Genomic DNA, 24,819 nt, shown 5'->3' on the forward strand with positions numbered 1-24,819 from the left:
TTCTGTTTATTGTGGTGACAAGGTTTAGGTCCCTAGGTAATTCAGAGGGGTTGGGATTTCTTTACGTGGAGCATGTCCAACAGCTCTGGGTTTGACATAGCTTTGTATGTTAGGCCGAGATCACTTCTGAGTAGGCGATATGCGACGGTGTAAAGTTGGAGTTTTTTTAGACGGTCTGCATAAGGCATCTGTTTGAAGCCGTTAATCCTCTTTGCGAGGTATTTCTGATGCCTTTCCAGTTGTTGTAGATGTCTTGTGAGGTACATACCAAAAGGGGCATTGTACTCTATAATGGGTCTAATGAGTTATGAGTAGAGGGGAACAATGACCTCTTTTTTTCTGGATGAGAAAGCTTTTGTGATGAGGTGTGCAACATAGAAGGATTTCCTGACTACTGTGGTGATGTTATTATCAAAGGAGAGACTACTGTCCACCTGTGTCCCAAGGTCTCTTATCACACTTTCGGTATTAAGTATACTACTGCCTATGTTGTAGTTCATGGATACAGAGTTTTTACCAAAGGGGATGACAATGCACTTTTTGGCATTGAGCTTGAGGCCATGGCTTTGACACCAGGCATCTGTCTCAGTGAGGCCCTTTCGGAGAATGTCCACATCGTTAGGAGTTTCGATTATGGCTCCTAGTTTGCAGTCATCTGCGAACTTCATTAGCCAAAGACCTTCTGTGTTAGCCTGTACTTCAGAGAAGTAAATAAACAGATCCAGCAAGCCTCAAACCCAGGACCCTACAGACCACAGACAAAGTGATTTACCACTAAGCCATGACAGATACAAGTAAACAGCTCTTGCAAGGCTCAAACCAGGGACCCTGCACACTCTAGACAGGGTGATTTACCACTAAGTCATGACAGATACTGTTTACACTTTTTATGAGTGGTAGATCTACTCACCTGCAGGAAGCTTCCTCCTGATGGTGGAACCAGCCTGTCTCTAAATCGACAAGTAAAACAGATCACTGTGTACTTTTTATATCAGCTATTAAGTATCAATATCTCGGTGTCTGTTATTTCTCTATGCAGTGAATATCCCACAAACAAAAGTAGTATTTTATTCTAATGGAAAGTCCTACCCACAAACATTTCAGGATATACATTTCACAAATTCAAGATGTTTTTGAAAGGAGTTTAACAACCTGTATGGATGGTCAGAACCACCCCATAATAGCTCACTATTGTTGAATGATCACCTAATCTGTGGTGTTAAAATGATACCAAGAGCATTAGCAAAACACCTCTGCCACCTCAGTAGCACTGTCACCTCTTGTTCTCACACAGAATACAGTACCTCTGCTGAGACCATTTTTGGCTTTGAAATGCTGATATATGGTCTGCTATCTGTACATGCTGATATATGGTCTGCTATCTGTGTACATGTTGATATATGGTCTGCTATCTGTACATGCTGACATGGTCTGCTATCTGTACATGCTGACATATGGTCTGCTAGCTGTACATGCTGATATGGTCTGCTATCTGCACATGTTGATATATGGTCTGCTATCTGCACATGCTGATACATGGTCTGCTATCTGTACATGCTGATATATATAGTCTGCTATCTGTACATGCTGATATATGGTCTGCTATCTGCACATGCTGATATATGGTCTGCTATCTGTACATGCTGATATATTAGAGACATTTGTAGCCTCACAGCTTTAAGAGCAAATTAAAACTTATGGATTGCTCTCTAGCCAACAACATGGATTTAGAAAATGGCATTGCACTGATAGGCATCTGCTTTCTTTCTTTGAATAAAGCATTCTGCTGTGAAATAAATGCTGAGAACCTTTGTGACAGGTATTTTCATACAGCTCTGTGGATCGTTCATTAGTTATCAAAGCTCTTTATCTTTATAGCCCTGATTGTACCTCTTTAAACTGGTTTTCTCCTTGTCTGCAGTGTAGATTCATTGAAGCTCTCTAACAACTGGTCCTCCATCTACCATGTATTGCCAGGTGTCCCCAGGGCTCCATCCTTGGATAACAGTTATATGTCATTTACATTAATGTCCTTACTACCTCTGAAGCAGCACGCTTTTTTACTTAACGCAGGTGATGTTGTTTTCATCTGGGAATCTGTCAACTCACAGGAGACCATCTGTAACTCTCTCCATGTATTAAACTGGCTCATTTGTCTCAAACCTGTGAAATCATGAGACTTAAAAGTCAATATCAACAAAACGAATGCTATTGTTTTTCATACCCATGAATGTTTCATCTTATGCCATGGCATCTTAAACTTTAGTGGCCATGATAATGGCCCTTTGCAGGCTATAGATTTCATACCTTGAAGTATGCCTTATAGGTTCATAGATTAGTACTAGGCTAACCGCCCTTGCAAGATAATTTAAGCCTAGCCAATTATCCCCAGTGAGATTCAGACCCAGTACCTTGTGTTTGTAAGGCAAACACCTTAACCATTAGGCCACCCTCCCGACCCCTGAACCTTGACCTATCACTTACTTTTTTTAATATAAGAAATACAATTATGTGATGTTTAACTGCTAGAGTGTTGGCTAGCAAAGAAAACATAGCAGACTTGCCAATATTACAGTTCTACCTGTTTATGTACCCATATCCACAGAATGCAAATGCTTCAAAGAATGCAGACTCACATCTGCCATTATATTCTTGAGTCAAAAAGCTGGTTTCATCATTGCCAGGCAATCAAGCATGTCAACTAAACTCTGAAATCCCAAAGACTTTCCCTTTTCACTAGCAAATGTCTTTACAAGGTTTTTCACATGGACCAGTGTAAAACACTGTAGAAACGTATTTGTTAAGCAATACTCCAGGACACTCCGATAATCCAGCTTCTCCACTCTGACATTTGTCATCCCAGATTGTATGTGTAGACAGCACTCTGTCACCTAAACCTTTCTCTCTGGAGCGCACTCATTATCTTTTGCCAGCTTGTAACCTTGCGTTGTTCACCATTTATATTAATGCAGACTTCCAGCATCAGTCCGAATGCGGATACACTAGTTTCATGCCTTAGTGTGTCCGTCTTAAGGCAGACGTACAGCATCAGTCCGAATGCAGATACACTAGTTTCATGCCTTAGTGTGTCCACCTTAAGGCAGATTTTCAGCATCGGTCCGAATGCAGATACACTAGATGTTCATCGTGCATACAGCTGCAGTCATAACAGATGGGTTCTCCTGCCGTCAGGCGGGTCCTCGGTCGGCCGAATTCCAAAGTCAAGGTCCGGCGTCGGTTGTCGTTGCTTCTTCCCTGATGTCAGTGTGCCAGGGGTATAAAATAACCAGCCAACGCCATTTTCTTCAGTCTTTCTTGCCGTGCGGTGCCCGAAGCAGAAGCAGTTCGCAAGTGCCGGTCGGCCAGCTCCTGAAATTACGAAAATTTTGCAACCGAAGTCTTCTTGAAAGCTAAGTACCCCTCTGCCAAAACTTTTCTTGCCTCAGACTGATGTCAGACAAAGTTAATAATTGTATTTCATGTGGGAAGCAAATACCGCATAAGGATTTCCATTCCCTCTGTATTCCGTGTTTAGGCCCAGACCACAACGTCTTGGTCTGTCGCTTTTGTGCCACATTCAAGAAACGCACCATTAAGCGTCGGGCGGAGTTTGCCCAGCATTATTTTGGCAAAAAATTTAACTATATTATGTCGTCGGATACTCCGACTCCAGTTTTGTCTAAAAAACGCAAAGACAAGGACCGACACACGAGGTCCGCGGCCTCTACCGACACCACGCCAAAGCCGACTACACGTGGTCCGGTTCTCAGCAAGGCGCCTATGCAGCCCCTGACTACCGACGACACTACATTGGTGGTATCTCCTGTGCCCGCGGTCGCAGGCTCCTCGGCCCACCCCCCGACTACAGATACCGAAGCCACTCTTGGCGGTGAATCTCAAAATGTGGACAGGTCTACCTCCACTCAAGGTGTCTTCAGACCTGCCTCCTCTTTTTCCATCAAGGCTTACACTAAGTCTAAAGCAGCCATGCATTCTAAGAGACAAGCTACACAGGGCCCATCTCCAGGCCCCATGCCTAAAAAACAGATGCTTAAAATGGCTGAGGATTTGATTACTCTTATCAGGGGTTCTCAACCCCCCCGGACAAAAGGCCAAGAGTGGAGGAAGAATCCCCCTCCTCTGATCAGGGCTCCATTATTTCAGAGCACTCTGATGAACAGGAACATTCTTACTCCCCTTTTGAAGATTCTGATGCTGAGGAGTCCATCCCCTCTGTCTCCCCCCCAGAGGATTACTCATTTGGGGAAACTTTACATACCTTAAGGGAACACTTCCACTGGGAAGGCCAAGATTACTCAGATTCCAAGAAAAGGCTTAGGGAATTTCTCTTGCCTCTAGCTATACCTCCTGTCTTGGACATACTAGATGATGTGTACTCGGAGGCCTGCCTTAACCCGGATTCTCTACCTCCAGCTCCAGTCAAGCCTGACAGGTACTACAGGGTTCCTGACTCACACCAATTTCTATACAAAAGCCATGCTGCTGACCCAGAAACTATCTCACAGGATCCCAAGGGAATTAAGGCCTCCACTGCTAAAAATCCATTACCTTCCGAGAGAGATTCCAGATCCTTAGAAAGGTGGGGAAAAAAGGTATATACCTCAGTCACCTTAACCATGAGGGCATTAAACTGTCAGTTCCATATGCTAAAGTACCAACAGTTTTTGTTATCACAATTGAGAAGTAAAATGTCACAACCTGAACAACCAGACTTGAAGGAGTTGCAGGATTTGATGCATAGTGCAGAACAAGTGCGTAAACATAACTTACAATGTGGTTTTGATGCTCTAGAGGCCTCATGTAGAGCTGCTGTTACAGGATCAGTCATACAGAGGCATGCCTGGCTCAAGGAACAAACCTTACCAGATCATGTCAAAGCTAAATTGCTAGATGCCCCTCTACAAAAGGATGTATTATTTGGTGCTAATGCTGAGGAGGTATTAAGGAAATTGGAGGAAAAGGCTAAATCAATGCAAACAGTGAAAGATTTTCTACAGGTACAACCCCCACGTTTCAGTAGAAATTGGCCTTCCAAAAATTGGTCCTTTCCAGCCACGGACAGACCCCAAAGAGGTAGATACAGGCGCCCGAGGGGCAGAGGGCAATCCCAAGGATCGTTTAGAGGCAGACAATAGCAAGCTCCTACACAAAGAGGTGGTGAGGATAACTCGCAACCATTCAGAAAGCAAGCCCAATGACTTTCCCCTTTGCATGCCAAGCAAGACTCAAATGGCAGCACCTTTAGGTGGAAAACTGGCATTATTTTCAAAAAATTGGCATATTGTCACAAAAGACAAATGGATCCTGTACATTATAAACAGAGGCTACAGATTCCATTTTCACACCCTTCCAAAAATGAGAGGCATGCCAAACCTGCCACACAATCAAAGGGCAGAGGCACAAAGACTAATTTCAGATCTCATAGACATGAAAGCTATTCAAGAGGTACCTGCAAAAGAACAAGGTTAAGGGTTTTATTCCAGACTATTCCTGGTACCAAGGAAGGGAAAAGATTGGAGACCTATTTTGGACCTATCCATCCTAAACACATTTCTACTCATACCAAAATTCAAGATGCTCACTCTACAGCAGCTTCTTCCCATGCTGGGCAAGGAGTCTTGGCTGGTAACATTGGACCTCAAGGAGGCATACCTGCATGTCCCAATCAGACAAGATTGCAGAAGATACCTCAGATTTCTTGCAGGTTCAACCCATTATCAATTCTCTGCATTGCCCTTTGGCTTATCTACTGCACCCAGAGTATTCACGAAATGCCTGGCATCAGTAATTGCCTACTGCAGACTTCAAGGGATACAAATATACCCCTATTTGGACGACTGCCTGATCCAAGCGGACAGCAAGCACATTCTTCTGAAACATATGGCTTATGTAATAATGTTGTTGGATTCTCTGGGATACACAGTCAACAAAAAGAAATCAAGGCTAATACCCTCTCGGAAAATAATTTTCCTGGGTGCCAACTTGGACACAAACACCCAGATGGCCTACCTTACGCAGAGAAGCAGGGGCAACTAACTCAATACTTCATAAAACTAGCAAATTGCACCAGGCTGACTGCAAGGAAAATCCTGCAGGCTCTGGGATTCATGGCATCTTGCATCTTACTAATCCCATGTGCAAAGCTGCATATGAGGAAACTTCAATGGTACCTGAAAACCTATGGTCTCAACACAGTCACAGTTTGGAAACAATAATACCACTGATTCCATGTCTTCAAAAGGAATTTCTGTGGTAGGCTCAAGCATGCCAAACAAATACAGGTCTCCCATTCAGCAAGCCTCAAGCAAATTAAGTCATCACAACAGACGCCTCGGACTATGCCTGGGGGGCGCACATGACAGATCGGTGCATTCAGGGCAAATGGTCCCAAAACGAAAAGCACCTACACATCAATCAGAAGGAAATGCTAGCAGTAATAAATGCTATTATAGCTTTCAAAGACCTCCTGCAACCAGGTCAACTATTGATAAGGACGGACAACACCACAGTAATGTGGTACATAAACAAACAGGGAGGAACCCATTCATACCCCCTATGCAGACTGGCCATGTCACTTTGGAACATGGCCCTGGACTTACAAATCGAACTACAAGCACAGTACTTGCCAGGCAAGGAAAACACACTGGCAGACAACCTAAGCAGAAATATGACAGATCCACACGAATGGAAGTTGCATCCGCAAGTTTTTACAGAGATAATTCAAGCATGGGGAAGGCCAGACATAGATCTCTTTGTCTCCCACGAAAATCACCAATTGACAAAATTCTGCTCAAGGAATTTTCATCCAAAGGCCTGGAGAGTGGACGCTCTCTCTTTCAGTTGAACATCAATGACAGTTTATGCCTTCCCACCTCTTCCTCTGCTGCCCAAAGTTCTATTAAAAACCAGAGCAGACAGACCAAAGATGATTCTCATTGCTCCAGACTGGCCAAGACAACACTTGTACCCACTCCTGAGGAGCCTGATGCATTCACCACCATGGACCCTGCCTCTAATGCCTCTTCTTCTGACTCAGCACAGCTTCAAAACTCTTCACAGTCAGCTAAAAACACTCAATCTAGCCGCATGGAAGATTCCTTAGCATCACAACAGACCCTACTCTCCAAGGAGGTGCAGGATGTCATTTTGGAGGTCAGAAGGCCGTCTACCAGAAAAGCTTACTCCGCAAAATGGAAACGGTTTTGTGTCTGGAATGAGAAAAAGGGCCAGGATCCTGGAAAACTGAATTTACCTCAAATATTACAGTATTTAGCTGAGATGCTAAGCAGTGGACTTTCTTTCTCCTCCATCAAAATCCATGCCTCAGCCATTTCTGCAGAATACAACACTAATCCACCCTTATTCTCTCACCCCCTCTTAAGACAGTTCCTCAGAGGGGCTAAGAATCTAAAACCCCAAGGAAACAACCAATACCTGCTTGGGATCTCAATTTCATTCTAGAAAAGCTGACCTTGCCTCCATTTGAGCCAGCTGCCTCATCAGATTTGCAATATTTGTCCTGGAAAACATCTTTCCTTCTGGCTATTACCTCAGCTCGTAGGGTATTGGAACTACAAGCTCTCATGGCTGTGCAGCCTTTCATCATCTTCCATCAGGACAGAGTTTCCTTACGAACCAACCCATCCTTTATGCCAAAAGTGGTATCCAGGATAGCTTTGAATCAGGCTATACACTTACCTACCTTTTATCCTAATCCTCAAAACAAAGGGGAGAGATTGCTACATTCCTTGGACATCCATAGACAACTGTGTTATTATTTGGACAGAACAAAGCCTTTCAGGAAATCAGATCAGCTCTTTGTGTCCTATGCTATAGGAGCTCAAGGAAAGCCAATTTCCAAGCAGACTATTTCAAAATGGATAGCCCACTGCATACGCTTTTGCTATTCTTTTCATGGCAAAACTGTACCTACAGGCATCAGATCTCACTCCACAAGGGCCACGGCTACCTCTGCAGCTTTTCTCAGAGGAGTTCCTACCAAAGATATTTTGGAAGCAGCCACTTGGAGTTCTGTGCATACCTTCTCCAAGCACTACCACCTTCCATTATACTCCAAATCTAGAGCAGGCTTTGCCACTGCAGTCTTGCAGGGCATTCTGGCTCCTCCTAGTTCCACCTAGTGCCTACCACCCCTTTCTTAGCTTTGGGATTCTACCCATCTGTTATGACTGCAGCTGTATGCACGATGAACATAGTACAGTTTTGTACCTACCATAAATGTAGATGTTTGAGTGCTAATACAGCTGCAGTCCAGGTTTCCCTCCCTCCTTCCCCTCTTGGGACAGGCCTATTGGCTAACACCTCCTCACGTTACCTGATTGGGGTATTCATTCTTGATGTATTTGCTTGCACTACTGTATTTTGATTATATTGTATTGCTTTATCACACAAATTTATGTATTGCCTTCCTTCTGGGGGCACCTGACATCTGGGGCAAGAAAAACTGAAGAAAATGGTGTCGGCTGGTTATTTTATACCCCTGGCGCACTGACGTCAGGGAAGAAGCGACGACAACCGACGCCGGACCTAGACTTTGGAATTCGGCCGACCGAGGACCCGCCTAATGGCAGGAGAACCCATCTGTTATGACTGCAGCTGTATTAGTACTCAAACATCTACATTTATGGTAGGTACAAAACTGTACTTTTCATGCCTTAGTGTGTCCGCCTTAAGGCAGACTTACAGCATCAGTGCGAATGCGGATACACTAGTTTCATGCCTTAGTGTGTCCGCCTTAAGGCAGATTTCCAGCATCAGTCCGAATGCAGATACACTAGTTTCATGCCTTAGTGTGTCCGCCTTAAGGCAGACTTACAGCATCAGTGCAAATGCGGATACACTAGTTTCATGCCTTAGTGTGTCCGTCTTAAGGCAGACTTCCAGCATCAGTCCGAATGCAGATACACTAGTTTCATGCCTTAGTGTGTCCGCCTTAAGGCAGACTTACAGCATCAGTCCGAATGCGGATACACTAGTTTTATGCCTTAGTGTGTCCGCCTTAAGGCAGACTTCCAGCATCAGTCCGAATGCGGATACACTAGTTTCATGCCTTAGTGTGTCCGCCTCATCTGGCTCATCTTCTTTACCTCTCCACTGGACAGCATTCCCATGACAATATCTGTAATGCCCAGTATTTGTACAGACCTGTACCAAGTGTTTGTCTTATGCTACAAATTGTACACCGTTATACAACTTACTGTATTTTATTGGATTCTTCAGTTGTATAGTCAGTTCTTTTTTACTGTAAGGAGCGTGTGACTGGAAAAGGGCATCAGAGGTCAAGTTCATCTGTCAGCTAATAAATACATAAGAGGTTGGTATGATTACAGTGGTAATCAAGTGAAAATCTTACTTAAATAGTTACTAACGTAATGTTTAGAAAGTCATGATTTACTGTAATACTGTCATTTGAATTCCAGAGCATATATGTATATATATATATATATATATATATATATATATATATATATATATAAAATACACACACACACACACACACACACATACAAACATATACATATTACATAATTTAATAAATATGCTGTAACTGACTGTCTGGTCTACGTTCAGAAACCCTCTCCTTGCCTCCAAAGTGTTTGAGTTCAAATTACCTGTTTGTGTATTATTTACTTAGTCTTTTTTTTTCGGAATACCCTTATCAACACCTCTTACTTGCACTGCAACCCTAGGCAGAAATGTTCTTGTTTTTCAGAAATTATAATGCTTCTGAAAATCATGATATGTAAGCAGTAATGGTAATGACATTACATGACATTAATAATAATAAATAATAATAATTAATAATAATTAATAATGACATTATTGCAGACGTCACACTTCTACTTTCTCTTTTGTAAATTTATCAGGAAGGCTTAACGATACTCTGAGTTTTAGGAAAATGTGCTTAGGTATCTGCCAGTAGTGGTGAAATGTTTTCAAACCGTATGACCTGGATTCAGGATGTTAAAATGTTAAAATATATTCTATTCATTGCATGGTACTGAACACTGTGTATAATCATTATTGCCTTTAATAAACAGAAACTGTCAGGAACATATTCCAACGTGCCTGCCCTTATTTGACTATGCAAATTATGAAGCAAATATTCTAGTCAACCAAGGCTGTATTTAAACATGTGAATCATCAGTAGAAACAACTCCTCTTTCAAGTGTACGTCTGCAGATGACTCTTTTTCTCACTAGCAGAACTAAAAAACAACTTCCCTGTTTGGCACAAAGAAATAATTAGGAACTATCTTATATTATCTGATCTTATCTCAGTAGCTTGGCAGCAGAATAACTATTCATCCACCAAAGCCATTTCATAGTTATTTTTTAATGCCGAATGTGTGATAATAGTTGTTCTCATGCTCTGTGCCACAAAGAAATAAAAAGGAGTACATTCATGGAGGTTCTGCTTTTGTTCATTGAACCTATTTGTATCGGTGCCTGCAGCGTAAATTCTATCTGTGTTTTGTAATTTGTTTCTCCAGTAATGTTTTATTTCACCAGCCATGCTTCTGCTGGTACGCTCCTCCTTATTTCATACAACCAGACTACAGTTACAGGACAAAGTAAAGGGTACAGCTCTATACTGTCAATATAAGCATTGCAGCCTTGTCAAGTATGAATAGTTATGTAACACAATCACACTATGCATTACTTAATTTAATTTACATTACAAAAAGAGGCAATTTTTTAACTCAAAAATAAATGTGAAGCTCTAGCCATTTGAGTGCCACATTGCAGATACATGTGATTGTACTATTCCCTAAAACCGAAATCTACCGTAAAAATATGAACCCCGGGATTCATGAAGCTCAGCGCAAGGACAGCGTTAGCCTTGCGCCGACCATGTGGCATAGCTACACATCACACATACATGCATATAAGTAGTTGTCAAGTATGTGTCCATTTCATAAATATGTATACTTGCAAATGTATACATATGCCTCTCAGAAACATATGAATAATAACATGTACTATAGATATGTACACCACCCGACTGTCATATTTGTTGCCAGTACTGTGGAATGGCTGTAGTAAAGTCATATATCCTAATTCCCATCCATACAGAATGTATCATGGATGGTTTAGTGGTAAAACCAGTAACTATGGTGTTCCTGTTCCCAGGTCCAAGCCATGCAAGGGCTAACACACACACATATATATATATATATATATATATATATATATATATATATATGTATACATATATATATATATATATATATATATATATATATATATATATATATATACATATATATATATATATATATATATATATATATATACACACACAGATACACACACACACACATACACACACACACACACACACACACACACACACATGTGTGAGTATATATATAAAACTATATATATATATATATATATATATATATATATATATATATATATATATATATATATATATATATATATATATATATATATATATATATATATATATATATATATATATGAAGAATGAATGTCGTAACAATAAAGCATAGACAAGGGATGTGAAGGGAATTAACAGAAACTATGGTATTATATAGTGCTGTCAGCGTATGTCATAAAATGCTGCCCAGGAGTGAGCAGAGCACTGCTACTCACACCACAGGCAGGGTTTTACCAGTGTGAGTAACATCTTTGAATTGCTAAGTCTACTTTACACACAGAGAGTAGTCCCTGCTGGGACTACCAAAACTTCTAAAGCGCATAAGGCCGTAGCAAGGGCAGGTATGTTCAAAGACTAAATGGCGGGAGAGCCTGAGAATACACGAGGTGGGACAACATATGTGTAGGGCCCCTAATGCTCTGGAGAGGGCAATGTTTGGATATGTGTCATGGCTGTGATAATAAGTGGATAATGGAAGTTATGCATGTAAGTTGAACACGGGTGGGGTGGAGGAACTATGGGTATGAAATTATAGATCCAAGCGTGCCAGGGTTGGATGGCCCAGGTTCTAGTTGGACCGCCCCGTGGAGGTCAGTGAGTTCATAATAGGTATATTTGTATACACACATGCAGACAACAATATGTAGAAGTACATTCTCTGTAACACATGCATTCCATTTGTAGACATAAATAATAGGAATGTGCACATACAAACATCGACAGTAGATGGAATAATAGGCTGTGCAGAAGAGCGACAGGACGAAACTGCTAGAACGCAGAGGCGTGTACAGTGTCCAAAGTCAGTGCTGTGCTGACGATAATCAAATGTGAGGGCTTCCTCACACATGGAATCCTTCCTGTGATCTGCACGGTATGGCAATGCCAAGTACTTAACCGGTCAAATTGTAAAAGAAATACGTTGAACACGTACATAACTAGGCTCCCATGTGTAACGTGTGCAATACCGTATAGTCATACATATTAATGAATTGTAGTGTCATGTTAACGGGAGTAAGGATGTATACGGTCTAATCTTGCCAGAAACACATGGGTGTTCTATGTGGAGCAACCTAATAATTGCAAATAGTATTCTTTGGTCGCTCATGTCACCCAGTGTTTGCAGACAAAATGTATGGGCGGTCTGAGGATACGTGGAGTGAGTAAACTGAAGGGATGGCTCTATAGGAGTAGGGTGTGGCCAGTATGTAGTGGTGTCGATACACCGCGAATCCAACAGGAGAATGGATGACAGCAGTGTTAGGGAGGCGTTGGGCTGTGTTTGGGGAACCAGGAGCCATGGGTATATGGGTATATATGCATATGGTGCAGAAAAGCAATAGTGCATTCGTTAGAGCAACCCCCTAACGAACAGACATTCTCGTACCGAATCACACTGTATCACATTCCAATTACCATCGGTAATCCATATATGAACATATTGCGAAATTTGACCGCTGTATAACATGCTAAATACCGATTACAAGATAACTGGAGTGAAGTGTCAGTGTCATAATGAATAATGCACTAGTATGCAGGTGAAGCATATATAAACACCATTATGCATGTGTAAGTGCGTATGCACTGGGTATTGGTTTACAGACACACACACACACACACACACACACACACACATATATATATATATATATATATATATATATATATATATATATATATATATATATATATATATATATATATATATATAAAGTAGCAGACATATATATATATATATATATATATATATATGTTTATATACACATATACACATATATGTACATATATATACATACATACATAAGTGCATATATATATATATATATATCTATCTGTGTGTGTGTGTGTGTGTGTGTGTGTGTGTGTGTGTGTGTGTGTGTGTGTGTGTGTGTGTGTGTGTGTGTGTGTGTGTGTGTGTGTGTGTGTGTGTGTGTGTGTGTGTGTGCACGTAGATATACAGAGATATACAGCTATGATAGAAAACAGCAGACAGGAATGACATATGTTCACAGGCTATGCCAATAAACCAATGGAAGTGAGGAGCCCAGGCAAGAAACATGACAAACGCAGCATGCTCTTCCACCCTCCCCTTCCCCACAGCCGGACACGAGAAATATACATGCAATCAATGTAAAGTGTCCACTGCTCCCCAGACCTCAGGCAGGATACAACCGGGGGGGTACACAGTGCAACTGTGGATTCTAATCATGGAACACATACTGGAGTGTCCCTTGCAGGACACCCCAGAAATTGGCCAAACCATACAAATGTGATAGATCATCAATTTTGTCCACTGTGTATACAGACTCGGAATACAAGGGTGGGTAACCATGATGACCCATGGGCCGAAACAATTTTATGAAATCGGTCCCGTGAAGTGGAGAGTGGGCAGCGTGTAATGGTGTGTCCAGAACCGACCAGGTCCCAGAGTAAGGATGGGTGCTACTGTAAATACTTCCCATAAAGCGTTGTATGTAATGCTGCTGAATGTTACCTGAGCATCCTGCATGTTGTATAAGTGCTACTGTAAATATTTCCCATAAAGCATTGTATGTAATGTTGCTGAATGTTACCTGAGCATCTTGCGTGTTGTATAAGTACTACTGTAAATACTGCCCATAAATCATCGTATGTAATGCTGGTGAATGTTAGCTGAGCATCCTGTATGTTGTATAAGTGTTACTGAAAATACTTCTCAAAAAGAGTTGTAAGTAATGCTGGTGAATGTTACCTGAGCTACCAGCATGTTGTATAAGTGCTACTGTAAATACTTCTCTTAAAGCGTATGTAATGCTGCTGAATGATACCTGAGCATCCTGCATGCTGTGTAAGTGCTACTGTAAATACTTCCCATAATCAGTGTATGTAATGCTGGTGAATGTTAACTGATCATCCTGCATGTTGTATAAGTGCTACTGTAAATACTTCCCATAAAGCATTGTATGCAATGCTGGTGAATGTTACCTGAGCATCCTCCATGTTGTATAAGTGCTACTGTAAATACTTCCCATAAAGCGTTGCATGTAATTCTGCTGAATGTTACCTGAGCATACTGCATGTTGTGTAAATGCTACTGTAAATACTTCCCATAAAGCATTGTACGTAATGCTGCTGAATGTTACCGAAGCATCCTGCATGTTGTATAAGTGCTACTGTAAATCCTTCTCAAAAAGCATTGTATGTAATGCTGCTGAATGTTACCTGAGCATCCTGCGTGTTGTATAAGTGCTACTATAAATACTTCCCATAAATCATTGTATGTAATGCTGGTGAATGTTAGCAGAGCATCTTGCATGTTGTATAAGTGTTACTGAAAATACTTCTCAAAAAGCATTGTATGTAATGCTGGTGAATGTTACCTGAGCTACCAGCATGTTGTATAAGTGCTACTGTAAATACTTCTCAAATAGCGTTGTATGTAATGCTGCTGAATGTTACCTGAGCATCTTGCATGTTGAGTAAGTGCTACTGTAAATACTTCTCATAAAGTGTTGTATGTAATGCTGGTGAATGTTACCTGAGCATCCTGCATGTTGTATAAGTACCACTGTAAATACTTCTCATTAAGCATTGTATGTTTGTTTGTGTCTTTCGGCTTTTCCCGGTTAGGGGTTGCCGCAACGGAACTCTGGTCCGCTAATGATTGGCAGTAGAGTTTTACGTGCTGGCTTGCCGGGCCTAATGCACAACCTTCAATGAAGGAATGCCCATTCACACATGTCGCCACACAGAAGGCACTCTAACTGAGAATCGAACGGGCAACGTCTAACTGTGAGGCAACAACGCTACCGCAGCACCACCACTGCAGTCCCATTAAGCATTGTATGTAATGCTGCTGAATGTTACCTGAGCATCTTGCATGTTGTGTAAGTGCTACTGTAAATACTTCCCATAAAGCATTGTATGCAATCCTGCTGAATGTTACCTGAGCATCCTGCATGTTGTATAAGTGCTACTGTAAATATTCCCATAAAGCATTGTTAGAAATACTGCTGAATGTTACTTGAGCATCATGCATGTTGTGTAAGTGCTACTGTAAATAATTCCCATAAAGCATTGTATGTAATGCTGCTGAATGTTACCTAAGCATCCTGCATGTTGTATAAGTGCTACTGTAAATACTTCTCTTAAAGCATTGTATGTAATGCTGCTGAATGTTACCTGAGTATCCTGCATGTTATGTAAGTGCTACTGTAAATACTTCCCATAAATCATTGTATGTAATCCTGGTGAATGTTAACTGAGCATCCTGCATGTTGTATATGTGCTACTGCAAATACTTCCCATAAAGCATTGTATGTAATTCTGCTGAAGGTTACCTGAGTATCCTGCATGTTGTGTAAGTGCTACTGTAAATACTTCCCATAAAGCATTGTATGTAATGCTGCTGAATGTTACCTAAGCATCCTGCATGTTGTATAAGTGCTACTGTAAATACTTCTCATAAAGCGTTAAATGTAATGCTGGTGAATGTTAGCTGAGCATCCAACATGTTGTATATGTGCTACTGTAAATACTTCTCAAAAGCATTCTATGTAATGCTGCTGAATGTTACCTAAGCATCTTGCATGTTGTGTAAGTGCTACTGTAAATATTTCTCATAAAGTGTCGTATGTAATGCTGGTGAATGTTACCTGAGCATCCTGCATTTTGTATAAGTACTACTGTAAATACTTCCCATTAAGCATTGCATGTAATGCTGCTGAATGTTACCTGAGCATCTTGCATGTTGTATAAGTGCTACTGTAAATACTTCCCATAAAGCATTGAATGCAATCCTGCTGAATGTTACCTGAGCATCCTGCATGTTGTATAAGTGCTACTGTAAATATTCTCATAAAGCATTGTTAGACATGCTGCTGAATGTTACTTGAGCATCTTGCGTGTTGTGTAAGTGCTACTGTAAATACTTCCCATAAATCATTGTATGTAATGCTGGTGAATGTTAGCTGAGCATCCTGCATGTTGTATAAGTGTTGCTGTAAATACTTCTCTAAAAGTATTGTATGTAATGCTGGTGAATGTTACCTGAGCATCCAGCATGTTGTATAAGTGCTACAGTAAATACTTCTCATAAAGCGTTGTATGTAATGCTGCTGAATGTTACCTGAGCATCTTGCATGTTATGTAAGTGGTACTGTAAATACTTCTCATAAAGCATTGTATGTAATGCTGCTGAATATTAACTGAGCATCCTGCATGTTGTATAAGTGGTACTGTAAATTCTTCCCATAAAGCATTGTATGTAATGCTGCTGAATGTTACCTGAGCATCCTGCATGTTGTCTAAGTGCTACTGTAAATACTTCTCATAAAGCTTTATACGTAATGCTGCTGAATATTACCTGAGCATCCTGCATGTTGTATAAGTGCTACCGTAAATACTTTCCATAAAGCATTGTATGTTATGCTGCTGAAAGTTACCTGAGCATCCTGAATGCTGTATAAGTGCTACTGTAAATACTTCCCATAAAGTGTTGTATGTAATGCTGGTGAATGTTACCTGAGCATCCTGCATGTTGTATAAGTACTACTGTAAATACTTCCCATAAAGCATTGCATGTAATGCTGCTGAATGTTACCTGAGCATCCTGCATGTTGTGTAAGTGGTACTGTAAATACTTCCCATAAAGCAGTGTATGTAATGCTGCTGAATGTTACTTGAGCAGTCTGCATGTTGTATAAGGGCTACTGTAAATACTTCTCATAAAGTGTAAGTAATGCTGCTGTTACCTGAGCATCCTGCATGTTGTATAAGTGCTACTGTAAATACTTCCCGTAATGCATTGTATGTAATGCTGCTGAATGCTACCTGAGCATCCTGCATGTTGTATAAGTACTACTGTAAATACTTCCCATAAAGCATTGTATGTAATGCTGCTGAATGTTGCCTGAGCATCTTGCATGTTGTATAAATGCTACTGTAAATACTTCCCATAAAGCATTGTATGTAATCCTGCTGAATGTTACCTGAGCATCCCGCATGTTGTATAAGTGCTACTGTAAATACTTCCCATAAAGCATTGCATGTAATGCTGCTGAATGTTACCTGAGCATCCTGCATGTTGTGTATGTGCTACTGTAAATACTTCTCATAAATCATTGTATGTAATGCTGGAGAACGTTAGCTGAGCATCCTGCATGTTGTATAAGTGTTACTGTAAATACTTCTCAAAAAGCATTGCATGTAATGCTGGTGAATGTTACCTTAGCATCCTGCATGTTGTATAACTGCTACTGTAAATACTTCCCATAAAGCATTGTATGTAATGCTGCTGCATATTACCTGAGCATACTGCATGTTGTGTAAGCGCTACTGTAAATACTTCTCATAAAGCATTGTATGTAATGCTGCTGAAGTTACCTGAGCATCCTGCATGTTGTATAAGTGTTACTGTAAATACTTCTCAAAAAGCATTGCATGTAATGCTGGTGAATGTTACCTTAGCATCCTGCATGTTGTATAACTGCTACTGTAAATACTTCCCATAAAGCATTGTATGTAATGCTGCTGCATATTACCTGAGCACCTTGCATGTTGTAGAAGTGCTACTCTAAATACATCCCACAAAGCATTGTATGTAATGCTGCTGAAAGTTACCTGAGCATCCTGCATGTTTCATAAGTGCTACTGTAAATACTTCTTATAAAGCATTGTACGTAATGTTGCTGAATGTTACCTGAGCATACTGCATGTTGTGTAAGTGCTACTGTAAATACTTCTTATAAAGCATTGTATGTAATCCTGCTGAATGTTACCTGAGCATACTGCATGTTGTGTAAGCGCTACTGTAAATACTTCTCATAAAGCATTGTATGTAATGCTGCTGAATGTTACCTGAGCACCCTGAATGTTGTGTAAGTGCTACTGTAAATACTTCTCATAAAGCATTGTATGTAATGCTACTGAATGTTACCTGAGTATCCTGCAGGTTGTATAAGTGCTACTGTAAATACTTCCCATAAAGCGTTGTATGTAATGCTGCTGCATATTACCTGAGCATCCTGCATGTTGTGTAAGTGGTACTGTAAATACTTCCCATAAAGCAGTGTATGTAATGCTGCTGAATGTTACTTGAGCAGCCTGCATGTTGTATAAGTGCTACTGTAAATACTTCTCATAAAGTGTAAGTAATGCTGCTGAATGTTACCTGATCATCCTGCATGTTGTATAAGTGCTACTGTAAATACTTCCCATAAAGCAATGTATGTAATGCTGCTGAATGCTACCTGAGCATCCTGCATGTTGTGTAAGTGCTACTGTAAATACTTCTCATAAATCATTGTATGTAATGCTGGAGAATGTTAGCTGAGCATCCTGCATGTTGTATAAGTATTACTGTAAATACTTCTCAAAAAACATTGCATGTAATGCTGGTGAATGTTACCTTAGCATCCTGCATGTTGTATAACTGCTACTGTAAATACTTCCCATAAAGCGTTGTACGTAATGCTGCTGAACTTTACCTGAGCATCCTGCATGTTGTATAAGTACTACTGTAAATACATCCCACAAAGCGTTGTATGTAATGCTGCTGAATGTTACCTGATCATCCTGCAGGTTGTATAAGTGCTACTGTAAATACGTCTCATAAAGCGAATGTATGTAATGCTGCTGAATGTTACCTGAGCACCCTGAATGTTGTATAAGTGCTACTGTAAATACTTCTCATAAAGCATTGTATGTAATGCTGCTGAATGTTACCTGAGTATCCTGCAGGTTGTATAAGTGCTACTGTAAATACTTCCCATAAAGCGTTGTATGTAATGCTGCTGCATATTACCTGAGCATCCTGCATGTTGTGTAAGTGCTACTGTAAATACTTCTCATAAAGCATTGTATGTAATGCTGCTGAATGTTACCTGAGCATTCTGCATGTTGTATAAGTGCTACTGTAAATACTTCCCATAAAGTGTTGTATGTAATGCTGCTGCATATTACCTGAGCATCCTGCATGTTGTGTAAGTGCTACTGTAAATACGTCTCATAAAGCATTGTATGTAATGCTGCTGAATGTTATCTGATCATCCTGCATGTTGTATAAGTGCTACTGTAAATACATCTCATAAAGCATTGTATGTAATGCTGCTGAATGTTATCTGAATACTCTGTATGTTGCATATGTACTACTTTCGTTATTTCTCTTTGAGCTTTTCTCCCTGAGTCTCTACTTAAAACGGGTTACTTTTCCTGGTTAGACTTTCCCCGTTAAATAAAATAAATAAATCATTATTAATAATAGGCAACTCCTAAGCTAGCTGCCCCTGCAGGACATTTTAAGCCTAGCCACTTTCCCTTTTTATGCTTGACAACCTATCCCATTTGGTTAGAGACTGGCCTTGCCCATCCCATGGTTGATAATTACATGTTACCCCTAATGACAACAGCTAGAATCATATCATAAATAATTTGAGGGGACCCATAGGATAAAGCATTTAGGAGCTGCACCTGTACATTAGTAGTACAGGGGCAGTCCTGGGGTAAAATTTCTGTTTCCCATCCCTATATCCAAGTTGCACTTGAATATGGACAGGGATGTACTTTATTTTATGTGGATGGGGGGGGGTCTGTTCCACAGGAGTGGCATCCTCTGCAAGATATACCTGTCCCCTCAAACCATTATGTTGATGCTGCAGAAGATATTTAGATCCCTAAACGCAGTATTCCTGGTGCCATTTGACGTGTTGATGGGCAGTAAATCCATCAGTAATGGGTTCGAAGATACCTTCTATGGCAGATACAGGTCACTCCTTAGCAGTCAGTAGGATTGTGAGTACAGTGATAGGGCTTTATGGTGGTACATGTAGGACATGTTGTTTAGGCTTTGTATTCTTTTAGCAATGTATCGCTAGGGACATTCCAGTTGTTGCATGCGTCTGGACAGATACATGCCAGTGGGGGCATTATGTGCAATGACTGGTCAAATGAGGTATGTAAAGGGTCATCACCAATATTAACCCCCATTTCCCTACAGCCAGTGTTTATACACTCTATGAAATGACAGGTAGTCTGTGATACACATGGCTGTGTCACCAACATGTTGGCCCTGCATCCTGATAGTACCCATGATTCCCTCATATGGTACACAAGTTCACTGCACACCACCTCATGTAAGGTAGAACACCATATGGGCACCTAGTTATGGTAGTTACAACCTAAATAACAGTGCACCCTTGTAGATATTCCTCCAAACACTGAGTAATGCTTTATACAGTAGGTACCCCATCTTCAGGTGTCCCTTCCCTTTTATAGTTTAAGGGGATGCAGGCTGCCCACTTGAATTTATAATAATGACACTAGTATGTAACTTAAATGGAGCTGTAGAGAAGCACCTTAACACCACCCTGCTAGACATGGACAGTTATTGACTGAGTGTTCTGCCTGTTGAGTGAGTGCTAGGCCTGCTGACTGACTGCTGCCCCTTCTGAGTGAGTGCTCCACCTGATGAGTGAGTGTTCTGCCTGCTGAGTGACGGCATTTTTCCTGAGTGAGTGCTAGGCCTGCTGAGTAAGGGCTCCATCTGCTGAGTGAGTGCTAGGCCTGCTGAGTAAGGGCTCCACCTGCTGAGTGAGTGCTTGGCCTACTGAATGAGTGCTCCACCTGCTGAGTGAGTGCTCCGCCCACTGAGTGAGGGCTTTGTTTGCTGAGTGAGTGCTGTGTCTCCTGAGTGAGTACTCCACCTGCTGAGTGAGGGCTTTGTTTGCTGAGTGAGTGCTAGGCCTGCTGAAAACCCATTTTTGCCGACTGAATAAGTCAGGGAGGGCCTTTATTATGATCCTGCTACTGCTTGCAGAATTTTCATAGCTTGTTGCAGTCTGCATAATGTGATCATGTTTTGGTCTGGTGTGCAACTGCCCAACCTGTGACCAATGGTGGTAGTGCAGCTCCCTCTATCACTTGTTATACAAGTAATGATAGTGATGGTGGGAAGATGGTGTCAGCAGCCCCAGGCAGACTTGTGCACAGTACATGGCAAATAGGTAACGTCTAGTCCACAACTATGGGCCATGACATTCATTATGTGTTAGTGTAAAGTCACAAAGATAATGCATAGAACAGGCAGTGTATTACCCATATGCTGTGCAGAGCAGTGCACTGTTAACTTATACTGTAGAGCATACATTTTACCGAATGCCATATACAACTGTATAGTTCATATGGTCACAGCTGTCATCATTTGCAGTGTTCACTTGGCAGATGCACAAATACTCATCTTACCAGCAGAGCTGAGGTGAGGGGTGGGTTGTTTTGAAAATGTGGCCAGGGATGTGAAACACTATACACAACAAACCAGTAGCCTTTTTCTGCAGATGCATGCTAAAAAAGTGCAGGGCTGCATTGATTTAATTTCATAATGAAGTTACTGTGAAATGGTATTAATATGTCATTGCTATGCCATATATAAAAGTATATCCTCGTGGATTTTTTGGGTAGGGTCTTTTTTCTCCTGATTCTCCCAAGACAAGCATCCTTCCTGCTTACCCATTGGGCCTGATTACCCCTCCAGAGATGACAGCGCTGTGGTCCCTATGGTGCATGGATATGGATAAGTTGATGGGAGCTGTACTGTCATCTACTGGAAAATCAGGGGCTTTTCGTTTAGACCCAGCATTCCCTTCTTAATCCATGGACTTAAAAACAGAAGTTCTGGCATGTTGAAATGTTAGGAAAACATGGTCTGAGCTTTTTGTTCCACTTCTTTATAGCACTCCTTCCACTGGTATCGATCCTTCCTCATTAAATCAACAGTAATGATGATGATGATGATGATGATGACGGGGAACATGCAGGATTCAGCCTTAATTAAAAATGTGGACAGTATGTTTTTCAGGTTCCTATCAGCATTTCGAATGTTGAAAATGCCGAATTTAATTTAATCAAACTGAAATGTTCGAAATCTCAGAAGAGTGAACTGACGGAACATCGATTTCTTTCTCAGGGAAAGAAATTGGTGGGCCATCATCAGAGTTTGCTATTTCTTCCACTGTAGTGTGGTCTCGTAGTTGGTATATTTAAGTAGGGGGGGTGTGGGGGGCACAGACCCCCACATTGGGGGTGTGGGGGTCGAAGCCCCCCACTTCTGTCAGTGTTTAAAGTATTGAATTTTTTTTTTTTGCATGGAACACCGATTTATTTCCCTGTTAGATGATACGTGTTGTGACACCCGTGCACTAGCCCAGCAATCAAGGAACCTCAATCCTCACCACTAACACCAGTGACAGGCATCAATATAGGGAAAGGACAAGTGTGCGGACTGTCTGGGTCTCCCCCAGGCTACTAGACCCACATGCTTGTTTCCTAGCCTGACTGCATGTAACTGCATAAGCACATGGTACTGCCTCTTCCAAATCCTTCCCTATTTTGACATCTGCAGGATGGTAGTTCAGTACCCCTGTTATCCCAAAACAACCTACTATTGGCATTTTGTCTTTCCCACTTACTGGGTCTCTCACCTTTTGTTCCCCACCTTGCCTCCATGGACATCTGTATGCCACATGGCCCCATTGGTTGCATTCAAAACATTTAACCCTAGGTCCTGGACATGTACCTGGACTAGTGGCTTCCCCTGCTACTGGCAGATTCTGTTGGGGCAGTCTGTACTGCTCACCATGGGTTCTTTTACACCCATGAGCAGTACTGGGGGTCCCTTTCCTGTGCAGGGATGCCCTGCTTGCTAGGTATAGGTCTCCCTTCTTCCCCAACTCATCTGAAGTAGCACATTGTCTATCTGCTAACCAGATCCTCATTTCCTCAGGCAAAGTGCTAAGGGCTTGTTCCCTCACCAAAAGGTCTGCCATCCCTTCAAAAGTGGTGACCTGACATCCACTCCACCTTCTATGAAAATAAGTGCTCAGTTCAGCAACATATTCACACACACTTTCATCTGCCTTGCGTCTATGCACACAAAAATATTTCCTATAAGTTTCAGGTGTTAGCTTAAAACATTCTAACAAATGATTTTTAACAGCAGTATTATCAAAATATTCACAATCAGCAACTTTAGACAACACAGTTGCAGCTTTAACATGGAGTAAGGGGGTCACAAACTTTTCCCCACTGCCTTTGTTCAACATTATACTGTTTACATCCCCTCTCAAACATATGAATGAAACTATCAAAATGATCCCCCTCTTTAAACTGCGGAAGAAATTTACTGACCTTTTGTGCTTTTGGGGTTTGGTTACTCTCTTCCCCATTACCTCCATGACTCTGGTGAAGAGTCAGCATCTCCTTCTCATGCTGACATCTGCCTTTCCTTTTCCTCAGCTTCCAGGCATAGCAGTTTCTCATTCTCCTCAGCCTGTAGACATCTCAGTCTCTCAGTTGCTTCTATTTCCAAATGACTGGCCTCCAACTCAAGTCTCTTTAGCTCCAGATGGATTAAGTCCTCTGTAGAAAGGTTGAGCTGTCCATTCTCTGAGGGTGGTACACCTCCACTGCCAGTCTGATAGTCCTCCTGGTTTCTGTTTCCTGATGCAGCTGTGACCAAAGCTGCAATCATGTCTGCCTTAGTCAGGTTTCCATGCACCAGTCCCCTAGCCTGGCACATCTCTGCCAGCTGGCTCCTTGTCAGCTTTTCGTACTCCTCTGCTGAAATGCTGCCTGCTCTCCCTGACTAACTAAGCTAACAAAGAAATAAAACAATTGTGATCTGAACTCTGAGTATTCACTGCGTGGCTGATTTAGAGTACAAAACACCTTCAGTGATCACTGTACACAAGCTACAGGAATTCACTCTACCCACATGACTACAAGCCAATTAGTATTTGCCAACCAATTAATATGTGGTGTGGATATCCCACCACTGCAAACAATATGTGATGCCCGTGCATTGGCCCAGCAATCAAGGAGCCTCAATCCTCACCACTAACACCAGTGAGGGGTGTCCATTTAGGGAAAGGAAAATAAATACACACACAGTAAAGTACAATTTCCCCCCTTAAGAGCACACAGAGATCACAGTCAGTCTGGGGCTGGTTTCTCCCTTTCTCTCCAGGTCCCCAATAAGACTCCTCAGTGGAACAGCTATAGGGTCCAGATCTCAGCCTAGTGGGCAAGCTAAAACCTCCAGCCCCCTCTCTGTCTAAGCAGAGCTTCATGTCCCTGCCCAAGCAGCTGAGACACACACACATTTTGAGATAAGAGTTATATACAACCACACAGACACTCCTGGGGAAGGCTGGCACAGGTTCTCTAGTTGTGCCCCTTTTCTGCCTTGTCTAAAAGGTAGTACCAGCTGCCACCACCTACTAATATCAGCTACTCAAAGGCCCTTCTGAAAGGGTGTCCAATTATTACTGTGCAATATTATTATCCAAATGGTAAGTGTGACTGAACAGTCAAGGCTTATTAGAATGATTTGGTACAGTATCA

This window comes from Protopterus annectens, chromosome 17.part0 (genome assembly GCF_019279795.1).
Source record: "Protopterus annectens isolate FY-2018-M chromosome 17.part0, PAN1.0, whole genome shotgun sequence".
NCBI classification, from domain to species: Eukaryota; Metazoa; Chordata; order Ceratodontiformes; family Protopteridae; genus Protopterus; species Protopterus annectens.